The sequence below is a fragment of the Crotalus tigris genome, unplaced genomic scaffold (genome assembly GCF_016545835.1).
Source record: "Crotalus tigris isolate CLP2741 ecotype Arizona unplaced genomic scaffold, ASM1654583v1 scf7180000018975.1359446, whole genome shotgun sequence".
Taxonomy (NCBI): domain Eukaryota; kingdom Metazoa; phylum Chordata; class Lepidosauria; order Squamata; family Viperidae; genus Crotalus; species Crotalus tigris.
In genome coordinates this window covers 997595-1019595 of record NW_024097306.1, presented here as the reverse complement: position 1 = coordinate 1019595, position 22001 = coordinate 997595, and the positions used below count along the sequence as shown (strand labels likewise).

General features: G+C 41.8%; 1 protein-coding gene across 5 annotated transcripts in view; it reads left to right on the top strand.

Annotated features, from left to right (window-relative positions):
• The window catches only part of NEDD4L (NEDD4 like E3 ubiquitin protein ligase), a 319995-nt gene that overhangs the window by 77447 nt on the left and 220547 nt on the right, over positions 1-22001 (top strand). The window contains exon 1 of one of the 5 annotated variants that reach the window (XM_039358059.1): positions 10213-10263. The exons of the other annotated variants lie outside the window; for them this stretch is intronic. The gene's annotated coding sequence lies outside the window, so the exon portion shown is untranslated. Of the gene's footprint in view, positions 1-10212; positions 10264-22001 lie in introns of those variants that run through there. 5 annotated transcript variants of the gene reach the window in all.

The following is a 22001-nucleotide window of genomic DNA, read 5'->3' as shown; positions in this document are numbered from 1 at the left end:
CTTATCATGTCAGCATTCTAATCATTGTGGTTTTGATTTTTGTATGTAAGAAAATGTTCAGGTCAATTTTCTTACAATGACAACTACTTACAAGTGGCTGAATTTATACAATGCAATAAGCCATGGTTTATTTTAATAATGGTTTGTTGAATAAACCACTGTGACTGGATTCACACATGACACTAGATTAACATCAAGCATAGTGTGAAGAATAAACCCAGATATTTAATGGAACCTCATTAATTTTTTCTCACTTCCATATTAGCTTCCAGACTAAAACATTTTTTTACGTTTTATTGTTTTGTATTATAGTTACCACAGTGTCTGCCTCTTAAGCAATAGTTGCCCAAAGCATTGGCTGAAAAGGAAAATACTAACTGGTTACCTTGGTTTAAGGAAACATCAAACATTTTCTGTGCCATTTTTCTCTCACCTTAGTTTTATATCTGTAGAGTGCAATTTTAAGGCTCTTAATCTTCTCCTGGAGCAATGCTTTTATATTTTAGTGCTTCTTTGTTAGCCTTTTTTTTAAAAAAAAAAACAGTTAAGTGGCCCTTTTTTAAGGACATTGATTTAATAGGACCTACTTGATGACAGATGAACAGAAGAAAATTAATGAATGAGCTGTAGAGGAAATTAAGAGAGCTGTTTAGAGCTTGTCAGTTGTTTTGTGTGACTGGATAATAGTTTGCCAGTATCCAATTTTTACCAACATTAGCAATATAAGAAAATTTTCTGAAATCACCTTCTACATCTAGCATCTTCCAGATATTTTAGCTCCAACTCCTTTCATTACAGATCATGATCAAGGTGAATGATGGGATCACATACATCTGAGATTTGAAACAGTCTTTCCTGCCTTTGTGTCTTCTACTTGGGCTGGGACTAAATACACCATTGTTTAGATATTTAGGGAATTGGAGTCTCAGCCAAAATTTGCTTTGCAATTTCTCAAAATTTCTTTCCTCCATAAAAGGCGGGGATGGGAACTGAGTTACCAGTTTTCTTCTGGGCACAGTTTAAGATGCTGGTTTTGACTTCTAAAACCTTACAGGATATGGGGCCAGGTTATCTGGGGGACCACTTCTCCCCAGTTACATCTACCTGTCCCATCAGATCCATCAAGAGAGGCATGTTGCAGATCCTAAGGAATTTCATGTGACTTGATCCAGGAGATGAGCCTTTTCTATTTGGCACCCACTCTTTGCCATATCATCCCCATCCCTGAAGTGAGGTTAGCCCCAGGTTTTCTGGCCTGGGTTCCCCTGGTAGTATAAATCATGCACAGTAATTGAATTACATTTAGCATCTTAATTTAACACTCTCACAAAATAATTTCATTATTTTAATTGGATTTAAAGAAGCAGAGTCTCCTTCCTTCCTTCCTCCCTCCCTCCCTCCCTTCCTCCCACCCACACACAAATCCCTTGACTAACTCAAATTGAAGAAAGGCAAAAACATTATAATCTACCAAGGATTTGAAAGAAAAGTTATAAACAATTTTTTTTAGACTGAAAGAAAATTTTAGTAATATAACAAATGGAAGGGCTATTTTTTGCATAACATTAGTCTAGAGCAGTGGTTCTCAACCTGTGGGTTGGGACCCCATTTGGGGTCGAACGACCATTTCACGGGGGTCGCCAAACAACGCAGTCCACCATTTTTTCCCCCTTTTCCTTAGCTGTGCTACTCCCTTTTATTTTATTGGCTTTTGAAAGCCAACAGAATAGACTCTCTTGAACAGAGTCTAATTCTATTGGCTTTCAAAAGCCAATAGGAATTGTCCAGGCTGTCTCTGCCCTGCTGAGCCTGCTAAAAGTCCCATTCTGCAAATGGTGCTGCACCTGTTGAGTAGTCCTCGACTTACGACCGGTTGGGGGGTCGCGGCATGAAAAAGGTTGAGAACCACTGGTCTAGAGAGCAACAGTCTGGGAAAACTAAGTTGTGGTGTGGGAAGAGGTTTGCAGTAATGTTGCTTGCTAACAATCAACAAGCATATTTGTGAAGTGATCAGAAATTGACTTGACAGGCAATTTCACCATTATATCCCAAATAGGCCGAAGCTGTTCCAGATCTATAGTGTAGTTGTTCTTGATAGTTCTTGATGCTTGAATCAAGTATTCCTTAATTCACAGCCTTGAGGTACTGGGATTCTCATCCCCCCCAAATCTCATATCTGACTATGTTTCAGCTACATTCACTCAATATCTCATGTGAGGAAGATTAAAATCTTGAGCTATCTCATGACAACTTTCTTTGTTTTCATAAGATGCCATCTAAATCTAATTTGCCACTGATTATAATACATTTTGGGATGCTTAAAATCTTAAGTGAAATTTTAAAAATGGCAGTAGTTTCCTAAAGCAAGGGTTTAAAGGGTTACGTTATTGATATCTCAGGAAAACCTAAAAGGATGTTTTTCTCTTTTGAGGCAAATCTTATAAGAGAATTCCATCCAAACTAGGCAACTATAGTATGCATATAATCTGCATGCTGCCTTGCCTGAATTCCAGTCTTCGTTTTTCAGAAGATGTGACGAAAAACTAGGGTTTGGTATAAGTGAAGAAAAAGAAAGAAGAATGCAGCTTGTTGTGGGAATTAAAGAGAGCCCCACCTAAGTCACCTTGAGCTCTGGAGAAAAAGCAGGATATAAATCTAATAAAAAAAATAAAGCATAAACTTGAAGATCAGACGTGAAATTCCAAACTGTCATTCCCAAATGTCAGGATTTTTGCAGGTAACTCAGGTCTGCTAGGTTTTCTTGGTTTTTTAAAAAAACCTGTTCTACCACAAATTTCTCTTTAAGTACCTCTATGCTTCTGTCATATCTAAACAAACATGGTTACTGAAGTTTCCATGGCCATAAATAAAAAATAAAATAGCCAGCCAAGAGCTTTGGACTGTAGTTGCTTTGCTCAAGTCTCTCCCATGGAGACTGTGGTGTTCCGTGACTGCTGTTGCTTCATTTTTAGTAGCTACTTAAGGAATTGTATAATCTGGGAAGGATCACTGGAGTTGGCCACCTAGGAAGTTCTTATTCATGCACGAATGAGTAAAGAATGCAGGGCAAAGAATTTCCTCAGGACCTTAGAACAGGGTTGTCTTAGGTCTAATCTTTATAATGGCCTTACAGACAGAAATCACAACATACATCACATATGCATGGTAGATATGTACAGAAACACGACTAAACTCTATAAATATAAATTTAAAAAAAGCATAAAACCCAACTGACAGTAAAAATAATAAAATTAGAATAGAGGCAATCACTAAGATCAGGAATGGGCAGCTGGTTCAAGAATTCTGGGAGTTGAGGTTCATGGGTCATAAAAGTTACCCACTCCTGACTAAAATAAATACTATTCTTCAATTGAAAATGACGTGTGTAGAACAAATAGAAGTACATCCTGGCAGGATACATCAGAATTTGGGTCAGACGGAAGAAGTCACAAATAAGTTATGTTCAATCTACCCTATACCTTCAGGATAGATGAATGTCACCTGAGATTCTCCATAAAGGGAGCAACAGAGAAGCCTGCGACTCAGGCTCTACAGAGGTGTCCCCATGTGACTGCTTATGCTGGTGTGGAGGGATATTTTTAGATGGCCCCAACAAGTCTACAGTGTGTGGTGACCCAATTGGGCCAAGGTGGACACTCGGTGAAATTTCAGAAGTGGAATGGAAAAAAAGATAGGACAATAGCATAATAGCCTATTTGGTATTATTTGTTTGTTTGTTTATTTATTAAATTTATATGCCTGCACATCTCACTGAACATGACTTTGGGCACTGTAGAACCTAACAATTAAAACAACATCACAGATTAAACACTTTTTTAAAATAAAAAAACCAAGATTTCATTAGATACTAAGCTTAGTCTAGTTTGCAAATCCTGTGTCCTTGGTATTCTCTTAGCTTGGTTGTTTTCCTGCAGATGTTTCATTACCCAAACTAGGTATTATCATCAGTGCTAATGATGTTACTTTTATAAATTCTCCTTTATTGGTAGCTTGGAAATAAGAAAAGGGTTACCCATGGTTCAGTGATTTGCTGAAGAAAACCAAGATGCAGATCTGGGGCCTGAAAACACCCCCTTCCATGTTGGTTGGTTTCTCTTCAGACTGCATAAATTTTTCATGCCCCCCATTATTTGGGTGGTATGACCTCAGAAGGCCACTCAAAGCTCTTAGCCTAGAAAAAATGGCATTCTCTCACCATAGGGAAAGGGTGTATTTCAGATCAGTTTTCCAGATCTGCAGATATGTGTTATTTTTATCAAGGTGACAAAAATGTTGCCATACTGGCACAGCCCCAGTTCCACCTATTTCATACATGCAGAAGAGTTTGTCAATGAAGATTCTCAGGCATCCAGGCAGAATTGTCTGGAAGTTGAGTCACGGCGACTGGACTTCTTTTGTTTTTGGTTTGAAATGTTTCGCTGCTTGTCCAAGTAGATTTCATGGACATTGGGACAGAAGCTTACTTTCTGACAATTGAGGATGTTCAGACAGGTAAATATATAAGGCAGTTTCTTGAATTCCTCCATAAACTAAATTTTTAATTAAATGCCTATGGTAAAATGGCATCATTGCAATCAAAGAATGAGGGCATATAATTACTGTTCAGTGCTGCAGATCATTCAACTAAAAGAACAGGTCCCTGCCAATTTCATTGGCCATAGTTTATCTCCTGTTTATTTACTTGCATGCTAGATTTCTTTCCTGACTTTCAATCAGGACTTGAAGATGCTATAGGCAGTGTTTTTATTTTCCTGCATAACCACAACCCTATGAGTTAGGCTGGGCTGAGAGAAAACAATTGGTACCTATAAAAGAGAATATATGTAGATCAAGGTTGAACTGTAGAGTCCTTGGTGCTCTCTAAGGTTAGTGGTTTGCCTGCAGATGTTTTGTTACCACTGGGTAACATCTTCACCTAGTTGGATAATGAAACATCAGCAAGCAAACTACCAATCTGCGAGAGCACAGTGGGCTCCAGAGAATGATTGGCTCAAACACACTTAGTGAACTTTTCTGATTGAGGGTGAACTTGAACCTGTGTCTTCTGGTGTTGGTCGAAAGAACCTAAACAGTGTTCTGGTGGATCAGATCCCTGACCTATATACTTCAGCAGTCTGTTCTCATAGCGATCCACCAACTACAGAAGGAAGTAGCCTCCCAATAGATGGCTTCAGATGCAGTGACACTGCCATTGAGGCTAGTAGCCACTGATCCCCATGCCTTCCATAAACTCTCCTGGCCTGTGTACCCTTTTGTTGAAATTTGTGATGAATGGTTTCATTTGTGAAACTTAGTGATAACACTTAGATTTATATAGCGCTTCATAGTGCTTTACAGCTGCCTCTAAACAGTTTACAGAGTCAGTATATTGCCCCCAACAATCTGCGTCCTCATTTTACTGACCTTGGAAGAATGGAAAGCTGAATCAGCCTTGAAACGGTCAGGATCAAACTGCTGGCAGTGGGGAGAATTAGCCTACAATTCTGCATTCTAACCACTGCGCAACCACAGCTCATATTAACTTCTTGTTAATGTTTCTTCGAACAATGTGTGTGAAAGCTATGGCTTTTTACCTGCTTCCCTGGGCAGTGGAATTTTTTTGTTCTCCATAGCTTCCTCATTCCAGGAGCTTAATGCCCTTGTGAAGCATCAGAAAGTTTAGCATGCTCTTCAGGAATCAAGTGGTTATATGTGCCATGTCCTAACGAAATGCTGTAGTTTTGCAAGTTTCTGCAGTGGCATAACATTCAGGTGAAACTGGAACTGGTATCTATGGGTTCAACAGATGTAATACGCAAGTAACATAATCAAAGGACTGAATTGCATCTGCTGGATCATTGCAGATGTTCTGGCTAGCTTTATGCTGATTTCTTTCTGCTTTTTAATTCTGCAGCTTCTATAGGAGGTATGTAGGGGAGGAAGGGAGGGAGAGAGAAGGAGTGTGTGTATGTGTATGTATAGTACAACTAGGTAGTACTTTGAACTGAAACTTTGAAAGTTGCTTAGGAGTGCATACATAGCACCTATCGGTATTTGCAGAATCTGAAAGCAACTGTGCCTTTGTCTAGAATAATTTAACAGCTGCAATGTTTGTTTATTAGACAAGTGAGAATTAAAATTTCTTCATAAGAGCTAGACACTCGGTTGACTCGAAATTGAATTTCGTGAAAAAAATGCAAGAGTACTTTGATTTAGAGTACTCTGATCAAAAAGGATTTGGATGAGGTACTAAGATAAGCAAAGGCTTAGTTTCAGGTTGTGACTGGAGTGTCTTGAAGTCTATATAATAAAAGACCTCTACTTGTCAGGAATAAGAAAGAAAAAATAATGTGAACATTGGTTTGCCCCTTTATTTTAAATTTAAGTATTAAGTATGTAGTTGGAATGGACAGAAGTGCATCTTACTGTATTTTTGTTGATGGGATTATGAATTCATCATAATTTGCCTACTACTTAAGAACACTGCATATTCTGTTTTTTTTTTGCTTCAATTTGTTAGATGAGTGATTTTCATGAAATCTTATGCCTTTTGGAGCTTAACAGAAAGTTAATAAAACTATTGTGCCACTAAGCATCTCTCAAAACTCCTCAGTGAAAGTATTTCAGTGAAAGTTATTTGGAGGGGGGAAACCCTTATTACTCTTATTTCTGTTTACACTGTAACAGAGGGGATTAAAGAAAAAAGATTAAGGGTGTTTTAGTGTGCATGAAAAGCTCCTATTGTTTTGTACTGAACAAATGAAACGATTGCATGAACTTTTTCCCACAAGTATAAAGATAATTTTTGAGAATCATTTATGCTGGATTATGTTTGATTCTCAAAGGCAAAGTTCTGTACTTTTAGGATAATTTATAGCACATAATACTGTAATTAGACATGTTTAGATAGAGAAGTTATCCATATTTGTTTATATGTGTGTATCAGAAAAGTCTAGATAGTGGACATGACTCCATAAGCAAAGCCTCATCCTTTTTGCATGTACCGATATGTGATGTTTGTAAAAAAAACAACAACACAGGGCTTTAATCACATGGCTGCAGTTGCCAATGTGTCTTTGTTGACTTCCCTACGAAGACCTCCCCTTTCAGTGCACCCTGAAACAATTTACATATAGATAGAATAAAGTTACCCATAAGAATTGTTTAATTTGGAGAATTAAAGAATACAAGGAGAGATAGTCTGGTATACCAGTTAAGGCATCAGGCTAGAAACCAGGAAACTGTCAGTTCTAGTCTCACTTTGGATACAAAAGCTGACTAGGTGACATTGGCCAGTCACTTTCTTTCAGTCCTAGGAAGCAAGCAATGGAAAATCACTTCTGAAAAGCCTTGCCAAGAAAACTGCAGGGACTTGTCCAGGCAGTCTCCAATATTTGGAGAAGGGAAGGGAAGAAAAAAGAACACAACAGTTGGCAATGAAGGTGAAACTCCAAATCCTTAAAAAAAAAAAAAAAACTACCTCAACAGGGCTGGCTGGAGAATTCTGGGAGTTGAAGGCCACGTGTCTTAAAATTGCCAAGATTGAGAAACACTGCCTTAGAGGCTTATCTTCAATTAGTCAATCCAGCAAATAATCCAGGCAGTGCTGTACAGTAAATGTAACAACTCTTCAGATACTGAGATTTGCCCATATTGATTTCTAGATATACCTGTAGAAGCTTTCTATTTTTCTGCACTACCATCACACACTAAAGCTAAAGTGAATATGATCCTTGTATGTTCAAATAGGAGGACGGTCCTATTCACTGATGCTATGTCACAGCAGAGACAGATATCAAAGTATTCTAGGGGCCAGCTAAGAGTAGTTCCCTTGCATGTGTGAATGCACTTTTTTCAGAGGTACTCCTCTTCTTCTTCTCGATTGATGGCTCATATTTCTATCCTCTTCTTCCTTTGAGATGCTCTGGTTGGTTCATATGAGGGCAGACTCCCCTCGTAGAATAAGTACAAGATGGACCATCTTTTGCAGCCTATTTATTTTTCTTTTCTTTTCTTTTCTTTTCTTTTAGTTCTGTTATGTACTACTTAGGGCCAAATAAAAGGCAAGTTATAAAAAATAGTAAATGTTTGCAATATTCTTTTATTATTATTGCATGCAAGCTGTTTTGCTATCCTCTCCTCTTCTTTGATCTTGAAGTAGTTAGCACCTTCAGGCAGCCCACCCCAGGTACCTCCCAGCCTGTCTGTTGCTTGTGCAAACAATGAGTAACAGGAATTGCAATGTCACTGGAGGGCACTGGGTTGGGGCAGGGAGTCTTAAAATAAGAGACCAAGCTGGGGCGGGGGGGGGAAGGGGGGATTGTCTCTCCTCTTCCTCCTCTACTTTATATCACTCTTTTTCAGGAGGGGCCTAGAGGCTACCAAAAATAGTAAAACATTTTAAAAATTGCTTCCCTAGTTGTGCACATGTTACAAATTTGTTCCTAAGAAGCTGGAAAACTACAACCTGGAATTAACTCTTTGTTGGCCTGGCTAAGGTGTCAGGAGTCACGAATATGTGGTTTTCATTTCAGATTTTGCATTCAGAATTGGGAGCCTTTCAACTCCAGCTCTTATGTATTGTTTAGTTGTTCTATGGATAGGGCTGGCCAAGGCTTGGTCAATATGAAAGAATCTGTGAAACCAATTGCTTGTACCAACGAGATGCAGGTAGGATTGTGCTAACATGTCCTGAGTTTGCCTGATTTAGGATTTATTTTTTTTACCTCTCTGCATCTATGGACTTTCTGCCTCTTTCAAAGTAACTTTGATTCCTGTGCAGGGTGAAAGAGAGCTGAGAAAGATCTAAAACGTCTGCAGGTTCCTTTCTCTAGGCTTCTCTATCTGGTTGCGTAAAGACCTGATTAATAATTGTCTGGAATGAACACACACAGAGGACTCTTGTCTACTTGGTGTGTGAACGTGTAGCACTGTTGTGCTGGATATTTGGGAAACACTCCAATGGTCTGAGGTACTGTATGTGTGCACAAGAGTGAAGCCTGCAAAAAAGATAATGGTAATGTTTCACAAGAGGTAGCCTTAGTCTGCTACAGAAGATAAAAATGCACAGTGAAGAAAGCCCAAAGCCACAAGAATTAATCTTTTTATCAGGGCCACACAGAAGACAGCAACTTTGCAAATTTGGCTAGTGGTGAAATTGAACCAGGAGGTTGCAAGTGAAAAAATATATACAGGTGGTTCTCAACCTAGGACTATTCATTTAGCAACTGTTCAAACACTGAAAAAAGTGACTTAATTGTATTTATAACCATTGCAGCATCCCCATGGTCATATGATCAAACCTGTGTTTAGGACAGTTGCAGAATCCTAGAGTCATGTGATCACCATTTGCGGCCTTCCCACCTGAATTCTGACAAGCATAGTCAATGGAGGAAGTTGGATTCACTTAACAACTGCAGTGATTCGCATACTACTATACTACTATGGCAAACCAGGTCATAAAATCAGGCATGGCTCAGTTAACAACTGCCTTGCTTAGCAATGGAAATACTGCTCCCAATTTTGGATGTAAGGGGGCTGGACTAGAAGACCTCCAAGGTCCTTTCCAGCCCTATGGTTTTGTGATTCTGTGACTACTTGTATACAAAACTAAGCAAGTTGGCAGTTCTCCAGCTTTCATTATAAAAAATTGTGGTTGTAAAAATCTAGTTATGTAACAGGAACGTGGTCAATGAGCTTTTCAGAAATGAACCTGTAATAAAATACCAGTGACAGTTTTCTCTTTGAATCAGGAAAACCAAGCCACTATTCATGTCTGTGATTAGCATGCATAAGAAATATAACGTAATTATACAATAAGAGCAAAGGGGGAAAATAGCATTAGAATGGCCATTGTTTTCACAGGGTTAGCTTCTAAATCGTTTATCAGGGTCAGTCACAGAGAAATAATCTACGCAAAGCTTTTCCTAGTGGAAAATCAAATCCAGAAGCTTCCAGTGTTTAACGTCAGGCTGAAGTTTCAAAGCGACTACAATTGCAAAACACACAGTACTGCATAACCTCATTTATACTCCCCCAAGGTAGCACCATAGCTCCAGGACATGTGCCTGATTTTCAGTGCCAGGATTTTCAAGTGCTGTTGTAAAGGTGTCACACCCAGGTTGATGGAAGGGGTGGTTTCTGTTGCTCAATTCTCCACTTTAAAGTTGAGGTGGGAGTGGTGTTGGCTAGCACAATGAGGAAACAGTTCAGTCTTCAGTGTGCAGCTCACCGGTGGTAAATGTGAACCTGTGCTTGGAAAAGGTAAGTGAAGCCAGTTCAGTGAAGGCCTGTAGGAGAAGATTCACCTGGAATACAGAACCAGGAGAGATAGGAGAAGCTATAGGAGAAAAACTGTTGTCTTAGCAAGCTTGGATTATTATCAGCCAGGAAAAGAAATAAAGAGCTAACTTGGAATTCCAGCTACATTTAGAATCTTATCCCTTTAAGATGGATTACTTAAGAAGACTGGTATTTACCTTAATTATGCCAAGCTCATCACTGCATGAAGTTATTTCTGGTGCTTTAGTTTCTAGCTGGATACCATTAAGTCTTTTCCAGTGCAATAATTAATAATTCTGACTGTAGTTTTAAAATCTGTATAATATCACAGACACCATCTTTTTATTATAACAGTTTTTTACTTATATCCAGTGTCTTCTGAGAGAGATTTTTTAAGTCAGTTCTAAGACTGGGCCATTCTTATCTCAAATGCTTATAGTCTAATGATCTTCCTCCCTCCCTCTCTTCCAAAAATTATGTTGCTTTGCATTGTTTCCAAAAGATTTGGGAATTATTTGGCCTCCAGAGACCCAAGAAATTTGGCCTTGTTTATTACAAGTGTTGGGGAAAGTGGGAATAAGTGCAAAAAGCTTTGCGGAGGCTTTATGTGCCAGTTTCATATTTAATTACTCTGAGCCATTAACCTCCACCTCAATCCTGTCCACTTTTTGAATATAGTATAATCTCTGGCATGCCACATAAAGCTTGGTGAGGATGTAGAGTTGGCAAATAGTAGGCATTCTTTGGTGCACTATGGCAAATTGGTGCCTGCTTGCTATAAATTGCAGCTGCCTTGAATTAAGTAACAGCTGAGGATGTGTCTGTTTATTCAAGTATTTATAGAGTAGCAGCCATTCTTGGATCAGGCTGCTTTTCAATTTATTTTTTAAAAGTGATCTACATTTGTCATTTTTGTTCTGAAAGATTGTTTTTGGTCTTTTGTATGCAGTTTTGACCTTCTACAGATAGAAGAACAGGAAAATAATTATGACAATAGCAATAGCACTTAAACTTATAAAAAGCCTCCTAGTGCTTTACAACCCTCTCTGAGTAGTTTACAAGGTCATCAGTCTGGATCCTCATTTTAACCGACCTCAGAAGGATGGAAGGCTGAGCCAACCTTTAGCTGGTTAGGATTGAACTGCTAGCAGTCAGGAGAATTTAGCCTGCAAAACTGCATTCTAACCATTGTGCCACCACTACAATGAATAGAGTCCTAATATGACATTTTCAAGAAAAGGCATACCTGTAAAGTACGTTTGTGAACCTAATATTTTTGTTTTATGAGTGCATTGATTGCCTGTTGGATATGCTCGTACTTTCCAGAGGGAAGTTAATTTTACTTGTTGAAGATATAACAAGTAAATAATAACAGCCTCCCAAGAACAAGAAAAAGTTTAGTCTTCCCAATCTGCTTACCGTCTAGCTTGGAAGGTGGGACTTGCAAGTTGGGGGGTCTGGCTACTGTAGGCTACTGTTGGTCCAGCTTCCCCTTAAAACGTACAGAAAAGGACATCAGGCTGTGGAAGCTGGACCTATAGTATTGCAAGTTCATTTGAATAAGAGTTTTGTTTTTTTCAAACTTCTGACAAACAAAGTCAATGGGTGAAGCTGGATTCACTTAGTGACTGCATGATTCACTTAACAATTGCAGTGATTTGCTTAACAACCATGGCCAAAATGGTTGTGAAATCAGATGTGACTCACTTAATAACACCTTGTTTATTAATGGAATTTCTGGCTCTAATTATGGTCATAAGTTGAGGACTACCTGTATATCTGTTCCTGATTCAGAGCCTTCTCATGCTCTTTTTGCCTTTTATTTTTGCCTTACTGTCTCACATTTCAGAAACTGGTGGTTGAGCCATCAGTTGAAAGCAGTTGCATGTTTATGTTGTCTGGTTCTCAGGGTTCCTGTTCTGAGAATGCAAGCAGAGTTGACTTTGGAATTCACCACTATAAGCATGCAATTAGCCAACCAACCTCCCTGAGAATTGCCAGTCACTAGCAAAATCCTTCCTATTCTCACAAAGTCTGCTTAGACCTTGAACTGACACCCCCCCCCCAAGCTTCATACAGCTCTCCCTCCAGGTAGCTGTTGTTGTTTTTTATATTCTAGTGTTTTACTTGTTTTTGTTGTGAAACCACCTGGTTTCATTTTGGAGATGGATGGCCTAGAAATGTGATGAATGGATGGATGGACTGACTGATTGAATGTCTATGGTGATTCTCCATCGCCCAGGTCATGATTGTCCCAAAGGTGCTTTTCAAAAGGCAGCAGGACTTCCATTGTTTTTTTTTTCCCTTTGGAAACATTTCCCTTCCCATCCAAGACCCTTCTTCACTTTTTTTGAAGTGAAGAAGGATCTTGGATGGAAAGCAAAATGTTTTCAAAGAAAAAAAACATGGAAGCCCTGCTGCCTTTTGAAAAGCACCTTTGGGACTGATTGATTGATTGACTGACTAACTAATCGAAAAGGAAACAGATGAACCATCCTTTCCCAGTCATCCTTCCCCATCCCCTTAGATTAAGCTTATTATCAATGCCCATCTTTTTGTCTTTTTTTTGGGCGGGGGGATAGATTGGCATATTTAGAAAGCGTTTGGGTGCAGTTATTCACTATTTTTCTCTTATTTTTCAGTTGACACTCTTATAAATGAAGGCGTTTTCCACTGTGATTGCTTTTCTTTGCAATGTACGTAACTAGATACTGTTTTATTGCTGTTGATATTGCACCTATGATGTCAAAGAGGAGTAGGGCAGAAGGCCTGCCATTGCTAAGAGACGTCCTTGGGAATATACAGTATTGCCACTGGGCATTGCAGTTGGGATCTGCAGAGTGCCTAGCTCCTATTGATTTACCTTGTGGTAGCTTGCACAGAAGCCATGTCTAGGTTAGAATAAATTATATTCTTGGTTCCTCGGATCCACTAAGTGATCCTAGTGGCAAATTCATGAATATCAAGTCTTGGTGACTGTCATAAACAGGGGCTAAGAGAGTAATTAAAATGATTGCATAAGTAACTGAATTGTCATCAGCACCAATGTTTATGCTGATTTGCTGCCCAAAGCAAATAGGTTAAGAAAGACCAAACAAGTTCCTTTTTAATCATATAACCGCTGGAGGAAAAATAGATAAAAGATGCAGGCAGCTGCTGCTCTTAGCTATTATTAGTCTGTCGACAGGATGTGGACTTTTTGCCTCCTGAGATTTGCTCAGGGCATTCTGGTGATTGATAGGCAGCGTGGAAGAATACAGAACAGTTGTTCTCTGCTGGTGGGAGAGCTCCTCTTATTTTCTCTTATCTGAAACATTATTATGTTTTGGTTCCTCTGGAAGTTCATGTAATAAGCCCAGCTGTGAATAAGGGACTGGTGCACAGCTATATATTCCAACTTTGCCTCATTTTTTTGATCAAGCACACTTATTGCATCCAAGCAAGCTAGTCCGGAAAGTCAACAAGGTTGGTGAATGACTCTGGCATTATTTGAAGATATTATAGCTTTAGATACACAAAAAACTATGAAGCTGCTCTTGCCTCAGCACTTCTTTTGTTACCATGGTGTTTTTTCACTCTTAAATATACAAGAGAGTTAGTTTGAAAGCAATGTGTGATACAGGCAATCCTCAACTTACAACCACGATGAAGCCCAAAATTTCTGTTGCATAAGCGAGATAGTTGTTAAGTGAGTTTTACCCCACTTCATTACCTTGTTAAGTGACTCACTGCGGTTGTTAAATCTGGTTTCCCCATTGACTTTGCTTGTCAGCAGTTTGCAAAAGTTGATCACATGACCCTGGGAGACTGCAACTATCTTAAATATGAGCCAGTTGCCAAGCCTGGATTTTGATCACATGAAACATGGGGATGCTGCAGTGTTTGTAAGTGTGAATAACAGTCAGAAGTCACTTTTTCAATGCTGTTGTAACTTTCAACAGTCCTAAATGAATGATTGTAAGTCAAGAACTACCTGTGTAGGAAATGTTCTTCATCTTGCATGCGGTGGGTCTGATTTGTGATCATGATCATTTTGTTAATATTCATTCCAAATGCTAGTAATAGTAAAAATAATAACTAGTGTTAATCGTGACCAGTTATGATATGTTGTATTATTTTACCTGGGGATGTATCCAGTTTAGGTAGTCCTTGACTTTCAATTGTAATTGAGCCAGGCAATTATTGTCCTAAGTCATGATGTTCATAAAGTGGATTTGACTGGACCCATTTTTACATTCTTTTATTCATGGTAGTTAAGCTAATGGGCAGGTCAAAAAGTGAACCCCATTGTTCATATGAGCCAATTTTTGTGGGAAACTGGAAATAAATACCGGTTTCTGGCAAAAAATATTGAACTTTGAAACTGGGTCAAATTCTCTTTTCGGGTCATCCATAATAACTTTGACTGGTCACTAAGCAACTGTTCAAGGGTTATCTGTAGTTGAATGCCATAACTATGGTTTACATTATATTATGCTTAATATAATGTTGCATCTACACAGAAATAGACTTTTAGTGGGGAGGTGTCCAGCATCTGGATAGGACAAATACAAGGCACAAGTAAAGGATGGGGAAGACTTTGGCTTGGTAGTGCTATTCATGAAAAGAATCTAGTACAGGGATCTCCAAACGTGGCAACTTTAAGATTTGTAAACTTCAACTGGCAGAATTCTGGGAGTTGAAGTCCACAAGTCTTAAAGTTGTCACGTTTGGAGAACCCTGTTCCAGTAGATCACAAACTGAACATGACCTAGTAATGTGGTGCAGCTGCTGAAAAAGGCAAAGGCAATATCGGGGCGCCTTAAGAGATACATAGAGGCAAGGTGACAACTAATAATTGTTCAGTTTGCTTTAGCCTGGAGAGGACCCAGGTGTCCCACTGCTTAAAAGGACATCTTCAGAGGAGGCTATGAGGGTGAGACTGGAAACCAAATTCTGCAAAGAATACTTTAGGAAGTGGTTTTATTGGCAGAAAAGAAGAATGAATACAATAGCATGTTTCAGAAACCAAACGGCTGTTATTTAGAGGAGTAAATAGTCTTGGTCTCTGTTGCTCTAAAGCAGGGCTTTTCAACCTTTTCACCCATTGTACCACTTTTAGGATATGGCAACATCCAAGTACCACCAGTCACCTAGCAAGTTGTCAAAAACTTGATGACACCCCCCAAAAAAAGGAAAAAAGTGATAAAGTACAGGTAGTCCTCGACTTACAACAGTTCGCTTAGTGATTGTTTGAAGTTACAATGGCACTGAAAAAAGTGCCCCTCAAGCCATAGCTGGGCAAGACACTTGCCTGCCTGATGGCGCTCTTCCTGCGGTCCGACATTTTCATTGTGAGCATTTCTGTTAAGGGTTGGCAGCAGGGGTGGGGTGGGGGTGCTTGGTTTTTATTCCCCCCCGTCTGCTGGGTGGTTGCAGCAGGTTTTGGTCACTTCACATGACCCTGGGACATCATAAATATGAATCAGTTGCCAAGCATCTGAATGTAAATCACAAGACCCTGGAGATGCTGCAACATTCCAGCTGATCGGCACTTCTTCTGGGCTCAGCAGAAGCACCAGGATCAGTGCTGCTTTCCAGCTGATTGGTGCTTCTTCAGGTGCTTAGCAGAAGCACCAGGATCAGCGCTGAACTCCAGCTGGAGCCTGGCACTGATCCTGGCACTTCCACTGAGTCCTGACAGCCCTGCAGCTCCAGCTATCTCTCGCTCAGGCCTGTGCGGTGCTGCCACCAGTTCAGCTCATTCCCCTCCCCACTACCACTTTTCTAGGATGGTCGCGTACCACCTGCCAGGTGTCAGTGTACCACAAGTGGTACCTGTACCACTGGTTGAAAAGCCCTGCTCTAAAAAGAAGGACAAGAATCAATAAATCAAAACTAAGGGGAGAGGATTCAGGTTAGATATTAGGGGAATTTCCTGATGTCAAGAGCTGTTCCCCATAAATTGCTATGTTCCCCTTCAGTACAGGTAGGTCTTCAAACACAGGCTAGCTAGGCATCTGTCTGAAATGCTTTAGCAATTCCTTCACTGAATAAGGGTCTAGTCTGCATGTTCAGTCAGGGACCTTGGAACTCTGTGATTCTGTGATAAGAGAGCACATGCCAATCATAAAAACAGTGCTGCAGGATATGTTGTGAATAGGGAGCAACAGATTGCTTTGTTAGCTGCTTTGCTGACAGCATTAAGTCCAGCAATAAATGTCACTTCTTCTCTCATGTCAGCATTTCCCATGAATTGAGGAACCAATTAAGCTAATTGCTGAGTTTATCAGCCTTTTTGAGAGCCAGTTTGATGACGTTATTAAGGAATCAGGCTAGAAACCCAGAGAATGTGAGTTTTAATGTGGCCTTAGGCACAAAGCCAGTTGGGTAACCTTGGACTAGTCACTTTCTTTCAGCCCCAGGAAGGAGGCAGTACCATTTCTGAAAATCCTTTGCCAATAAAACTATTGGGAATTGTCCAGGCAGTCTCTGAGAATCAGACATGAGTGAACGGAAGAAAAAAAAATATCAGCCAGAAATCTTACCTTGCCAGAAAGCTGTATCTAGTGGTGCCCTTTTTCAAAATGTGCATTGAATTCTGTTGGACAAAGAAATAAGCCTGATATTTTAAGCATCTCATTGACACGTATTTTCCTTAATGTTTAAAATTAAATAAAAGCTATGGGAGTCTTTGCTGCTTCCTATCTTCTTGAGATCTGTTTGGAAGTAACTCATCTAGCAAACAGTCTTGGGTTCTCCAGGACACTAAGCGTGGTGTGGAGGTTTACTCATTTATTTTATGGCTATTTATCACAAGGAAGGTCTGGTGGATGCAGTTCCTTTGAACAAGCTGTGTGAATATCATTTTTAGAAACATGATGGTTCAATTTAAAGACAGTGGATATTAAGGATATGAAAGATTCAAGTTTCACATTGATGAAAAAAAACCCACTGTAAGCCAGTTTTGACAAATCTGATCCCCTCCACACGTGTTGAAACTACACTAGCCATTTTTTCCCCTAAGATTATAGCTGTCTTTATAGCTGAGGTTGACACAGTAGTTGTTTAAGAATAAGTGAAACATCAATTTTGGTTTTTCTCATTTTCTCATTTTTCCCATTGTAACATTTTGCTATCAGTAATCTCTTTTAAAAAATATTGTACATTCAGCCTGTACAAGGTAGTACAGCCATTTGTTTAGTGACCATTTGAAGTTAAACAGCACTGAAAAAGTGACTTATGACCAGATTTCACATTTCAGATCATTGCAGCATCCCATGGTCACGTGATCAGAATTCAGGCACTTGGCAACTGATGTGCATTTGTGACAGTTGCAGCATCCCAGGGTCATGTGATCACCATTTATAACCTTCCCAGTCAGCTTCCAACAAAGTCAATGGGGGAAGCCAGATTCGCCTAACAATCACTTAACAACTGCAATGATTAGAATAGAATAGAATAGAATAGAATAGAATAGAATAGAATAGAATAGAATAGAATAGAATAGAATAGAGCTGGAAGGGACCTTGGAGGTCTTCTAGTACAGCCCCCTGCTCAAGCAGGAGAACCTATACCTTCTCCAGCATGATGACTGAAGAATCCACCAATGGGTTATTTCAGTCCTCCTGCCCAATCAGACTAAATTGTCAGAGTTGTCACGCCCATCCTTGCCTGGGACCTCCCAGTTTCATCTTAGTCTTTCGCCCATGAGGACATGATAACCTTTTAGAAACTATCCAAAGATTTTTCCATTGGTGGATTCTTTTCACTGGAGGATCGGAGACTTCTAGTCTCTCCTCTTCTTTCTTGCGGAGAACTCTATCCCATTCCCTTAATAGGACAAAACTTCCCTTTCCCATTCCTCAATTGAACATTTAGGCTGACTGGCCTAAAATACTGGATTTACAAACGCCACGTGGATAAGAGGCCTTGCAGAACCTTGCCTCTTACCGACAGCTTTCAATTAGGGATCTCCAACTCTGCCAGAAAGCCCGATACAGCCATTGCGCATATCAGCTGTTAGGCGCAATCCGGAGGGAGCACTTTTCCTTATTTTTTCCCTCCCACTTAAATCGTATTTAGAACAAGAATTCCCTTGAGTGCCTTACTACATGATCGCAGGCTAGGCCTATGATCGTTTCAACCCCCCTCCCCCCTTTTCAAATAAAATAAAATAAAAATAAATAGAGAGGTAGAGCGGCCGCCATTTTGTGTCGCAGCAAGTATTCCTTTGGGAATATCCTACAATAGATTTTGCTGCCTCACAATTGCGGCCGCCATTTTGAGTGATCTTGCAGGACTGCAATCTCACTGATAGGCCTCTGACATCCACCTTAGCAAGCTCGCCATTGGAGCACAGCTACTGTACTTTAATTTTTCCAATTAATGGTTCTTACTTCTATTTACAATACCAACTTGATATCACAACGTATGAAGGATCCTTTGGCTGCGATCTGCTGGCAACAGCTCTTCAGGCCTTGGTCGCTTAGCACTCCTACACCTTAGCTTCTGCCACTCTGCATCTTGTGGTTGCTTCTCAAGACCTGACCATTGCCACTATTGTGAGACACATGAGATTTCGTCACCAATTGGCTGCGAAGCTATTCACACGGACAAATTAACTTTGTCCTTTGCCTTGGTGACAAGCGCCTTGAAGTGCCTAACGTGTGTCCAGGTTGGCCAGTGGACCGGAGTACGCTGATCCACGTGCAATCAGTCCCTCCATGGGGGGGGTAAACTGACGTCTCTTGCAGAGCGAGTTAGTTCCAGAGCTGCATCTGGAATGCCTCTTGATCAACCATGGCAGACAACACTGAGCCACAGTCTTCAGATGCAAACAGGTAACCCAGCCTCACAGCTCCTGGCCCAGAGAAGGGTAAGGGTAAGGCCAAAGCCAAATCCAAATACGACAAGCGATCAAACAAGGCAAGCGACAAACAGGCCATTCGCACGCACCGAGCCGTAGAGAAGCAATTCTCCTGGGCCCAACGTTTGTCTGAGGGGGAGGGGCTCAAGTAACCACTTCCTCCAGTTGCAGCTCCTGAGACGGTCCAACAGTTGCTCACTTCACCAAGAGCTTGGTCGCCTGAGTGGGAGCTTCAGCAGGTCTCAACACCATTCGGAGGCAGGTAGCGGCCCTTTCCACGGTACTGTCCTGGGACAGTTCTCAACCCTTGTCTCAGCATCCCATGCTCCGCTCCTTCCTCAAAGGAGTCACAAATAGCAGACCACCAGTAGTCCATAGGTATCCCTCCTGGGAGTTACCCCGGGTTCTATAGGCCCTAACTGCCTCACTCTTTGAACCCATTAGAACCTGTTCCTTGCGATACTTGTCACTCAAGGTCTCTTTCCTGTTTGCCATCACCTCTGCCAAACGTATCTTGGAGCTGGCTGCTTTATCTATTAGGAAGGACCTGTGCATGTTTCACGAGGATAGGGTGGTTCTTAGGTTAGATCCTTCCTTTGTCCCTAAGATTAACACTGTGTTTCATAGAGCACAGGAGGCTATCCTCCCAAGTTTTTGTCCACCTCCGTCACATGGAGCGCCAATGGCACACATTGGATGTATGTAGAGCCTTACACTGTTACATCAAGCGTACAGCGGCATTTCGTAAATCAGAAGCCCTGTTTGCATCATTTCAACCCTCTTCCATGGGTCAGAAGGTATCCGCCTCTACCATAGGCAGATGGATCAGGGCGTGCATAGCAGGAGCGTATTTATTTATTTATTTACAAATATTTATATGCCGCCCAATCCCAAAGGACTCAGGGCGGCGTACAAAATTAAAAACAGTCGTAAAACAATAAAATAATCCAATAAAATAATCCAGTCATACCGCGAGTCCGATCATATCCCGCCCCCCCCGGGGACATCAGCCCCAGGCCTGCCGGAACAGGAGAGGTTTAACGGCTTTCTTAAAGGCCGGCAGGGTGGGAGTAGTTCGCACCTCGGGGGGAAGTTGATTCCACCAGGTCGGAGCCACCACAGAAAAGGCCCTTCCCCGGGGGCCCGCCAGCCGACATTGTCTGGCCGACGGGACCCGAAGTAGGCCCAATCTATGGGACCTCACCGGTCTCTGGGAGCTGTGTGGCAGAATGCGGTCCTGTAGGTAACCTGGCCCTATGCCATGAAGGGCTTTAAAGGTGATAATCAACACCTTGAATTGCGTCCGGAGACCCACAGGAAGCCAGTGCAGCTCGCGGAGGATAGGTGACACATGGGCGTACCTTGGCGCGCCCACAATCGCTCTCGCGGCTGCGTTCTGAACCAACTGCAGCCTCCGAACGCCCTTCAAGGGTAGCCCCATGTAGAGCGCATTACAGTAATCCAGTCTTGAGGTGACAAGGGCATGAGTGACTGTGAGTAAAGCCTCCCGGTCCAAATAAGGCCGCAACTGGTGCACTAGGCGAACCTGTGCAAAGGTCCCCCTGGCCACAGCCGATAGATGTTGTTCCAGATTTAGCTGTGAGTCCAGGAGGACACCCAAGTTGCGTGCCTGCACTGAGGGAGGTAAATTTGCCCCCCCCCAGGACTAAAGATGGACCATCCAGTTGGCCTTTGGGAGGCAAGACCCAGAGCCACTCGGTCTTGTCAGGGTTGAGTCTAAGCCTGTTCACCCCCATCCAGACCCTCACATCTTCCAGGCACCGGCACATCACGTCGACTGCTTCACTGAAAGGACACGGGGTGGAGATATACAATTGGGTATCATCCGCGTACTGATGATACCTCACCCCGTGTCGCCGAATGATCTCACCCAGCGGTTTCATGTAGATGTTAAAAAGGAGGGGGGACAGGACCGAGCCCTGAGGCACCCCATAATCGAGGCGCCTAGGGGTCGATCTCTGTCCGCCCGCCAACACCGACTGTGACCTGTCAGAGAGGTAGGAGGAGAACCACCGCAATACGGTGCCGCCCACCCCCACCTCTCCGAGATGACGCAGAAGGATACCATGGTTGATGGTATCGAAAGCCGCTGAGAGGTCAAGAAGCACCAGGATAGAGGAATAACCCCTATCCCGGGCTCGCCAGAGGTCATCAGTCAGTGCGACCAAAGCAGTCTCAGTGCTGTAGCCGGGCCTGAAACCAGATTGAAAAGGGTCCAGATAATTGGTTTCCTCCAAGGACCGCAAGAGTTGAGACGCCACCACCTTCTCTACAACCTTCCCCACAAAGGGGAGGTTGGAGACGGGACGAAAGTTCTTCAAAACAGCTGGGTCCAGGGAAGGCTTCTTGAGTAGGGGCCTAACCACCGCTTCCTTTAAAGGTTGCGGGAAAGACCCCTCCATCAAGGAGGCGTTGATTATCGCCTGGAGCCAGCCTTGTGTCACCTCCCTACTGGCAGAAACCAGCCAGGAGGGGCACGGGTCCAATAAACAGGTGGCGGCATTCATAGCCCTCATGGCCTTGTCCACTTCATCAGGGGTCACAGGCTCAAACTCGCTCCAGATAACATGACTAAGACCAGCCCCTGGCAACTCGGCTGGCACTGCCCAGTCGGAGTCCAGGTCTCTCTGAATCTGAGCGATTTTGTCCGACAGAAACTGAACAAACTCCTCAGCTCTCCCCTGCAAGGGTTCCTCCGCCTCCTCCACTTTAAGAAGGGAGCGGGTCACCCTAAACAAGGCGGCCGGGCGAGATTCTGCGGACGCAATAAGTGCGGAAAAGTGAACACGCTTTGCCGCCCTTATCGCCACTAAATAAGTCCTAAGATAGGCTCTTAATAGTGATCGGTCAG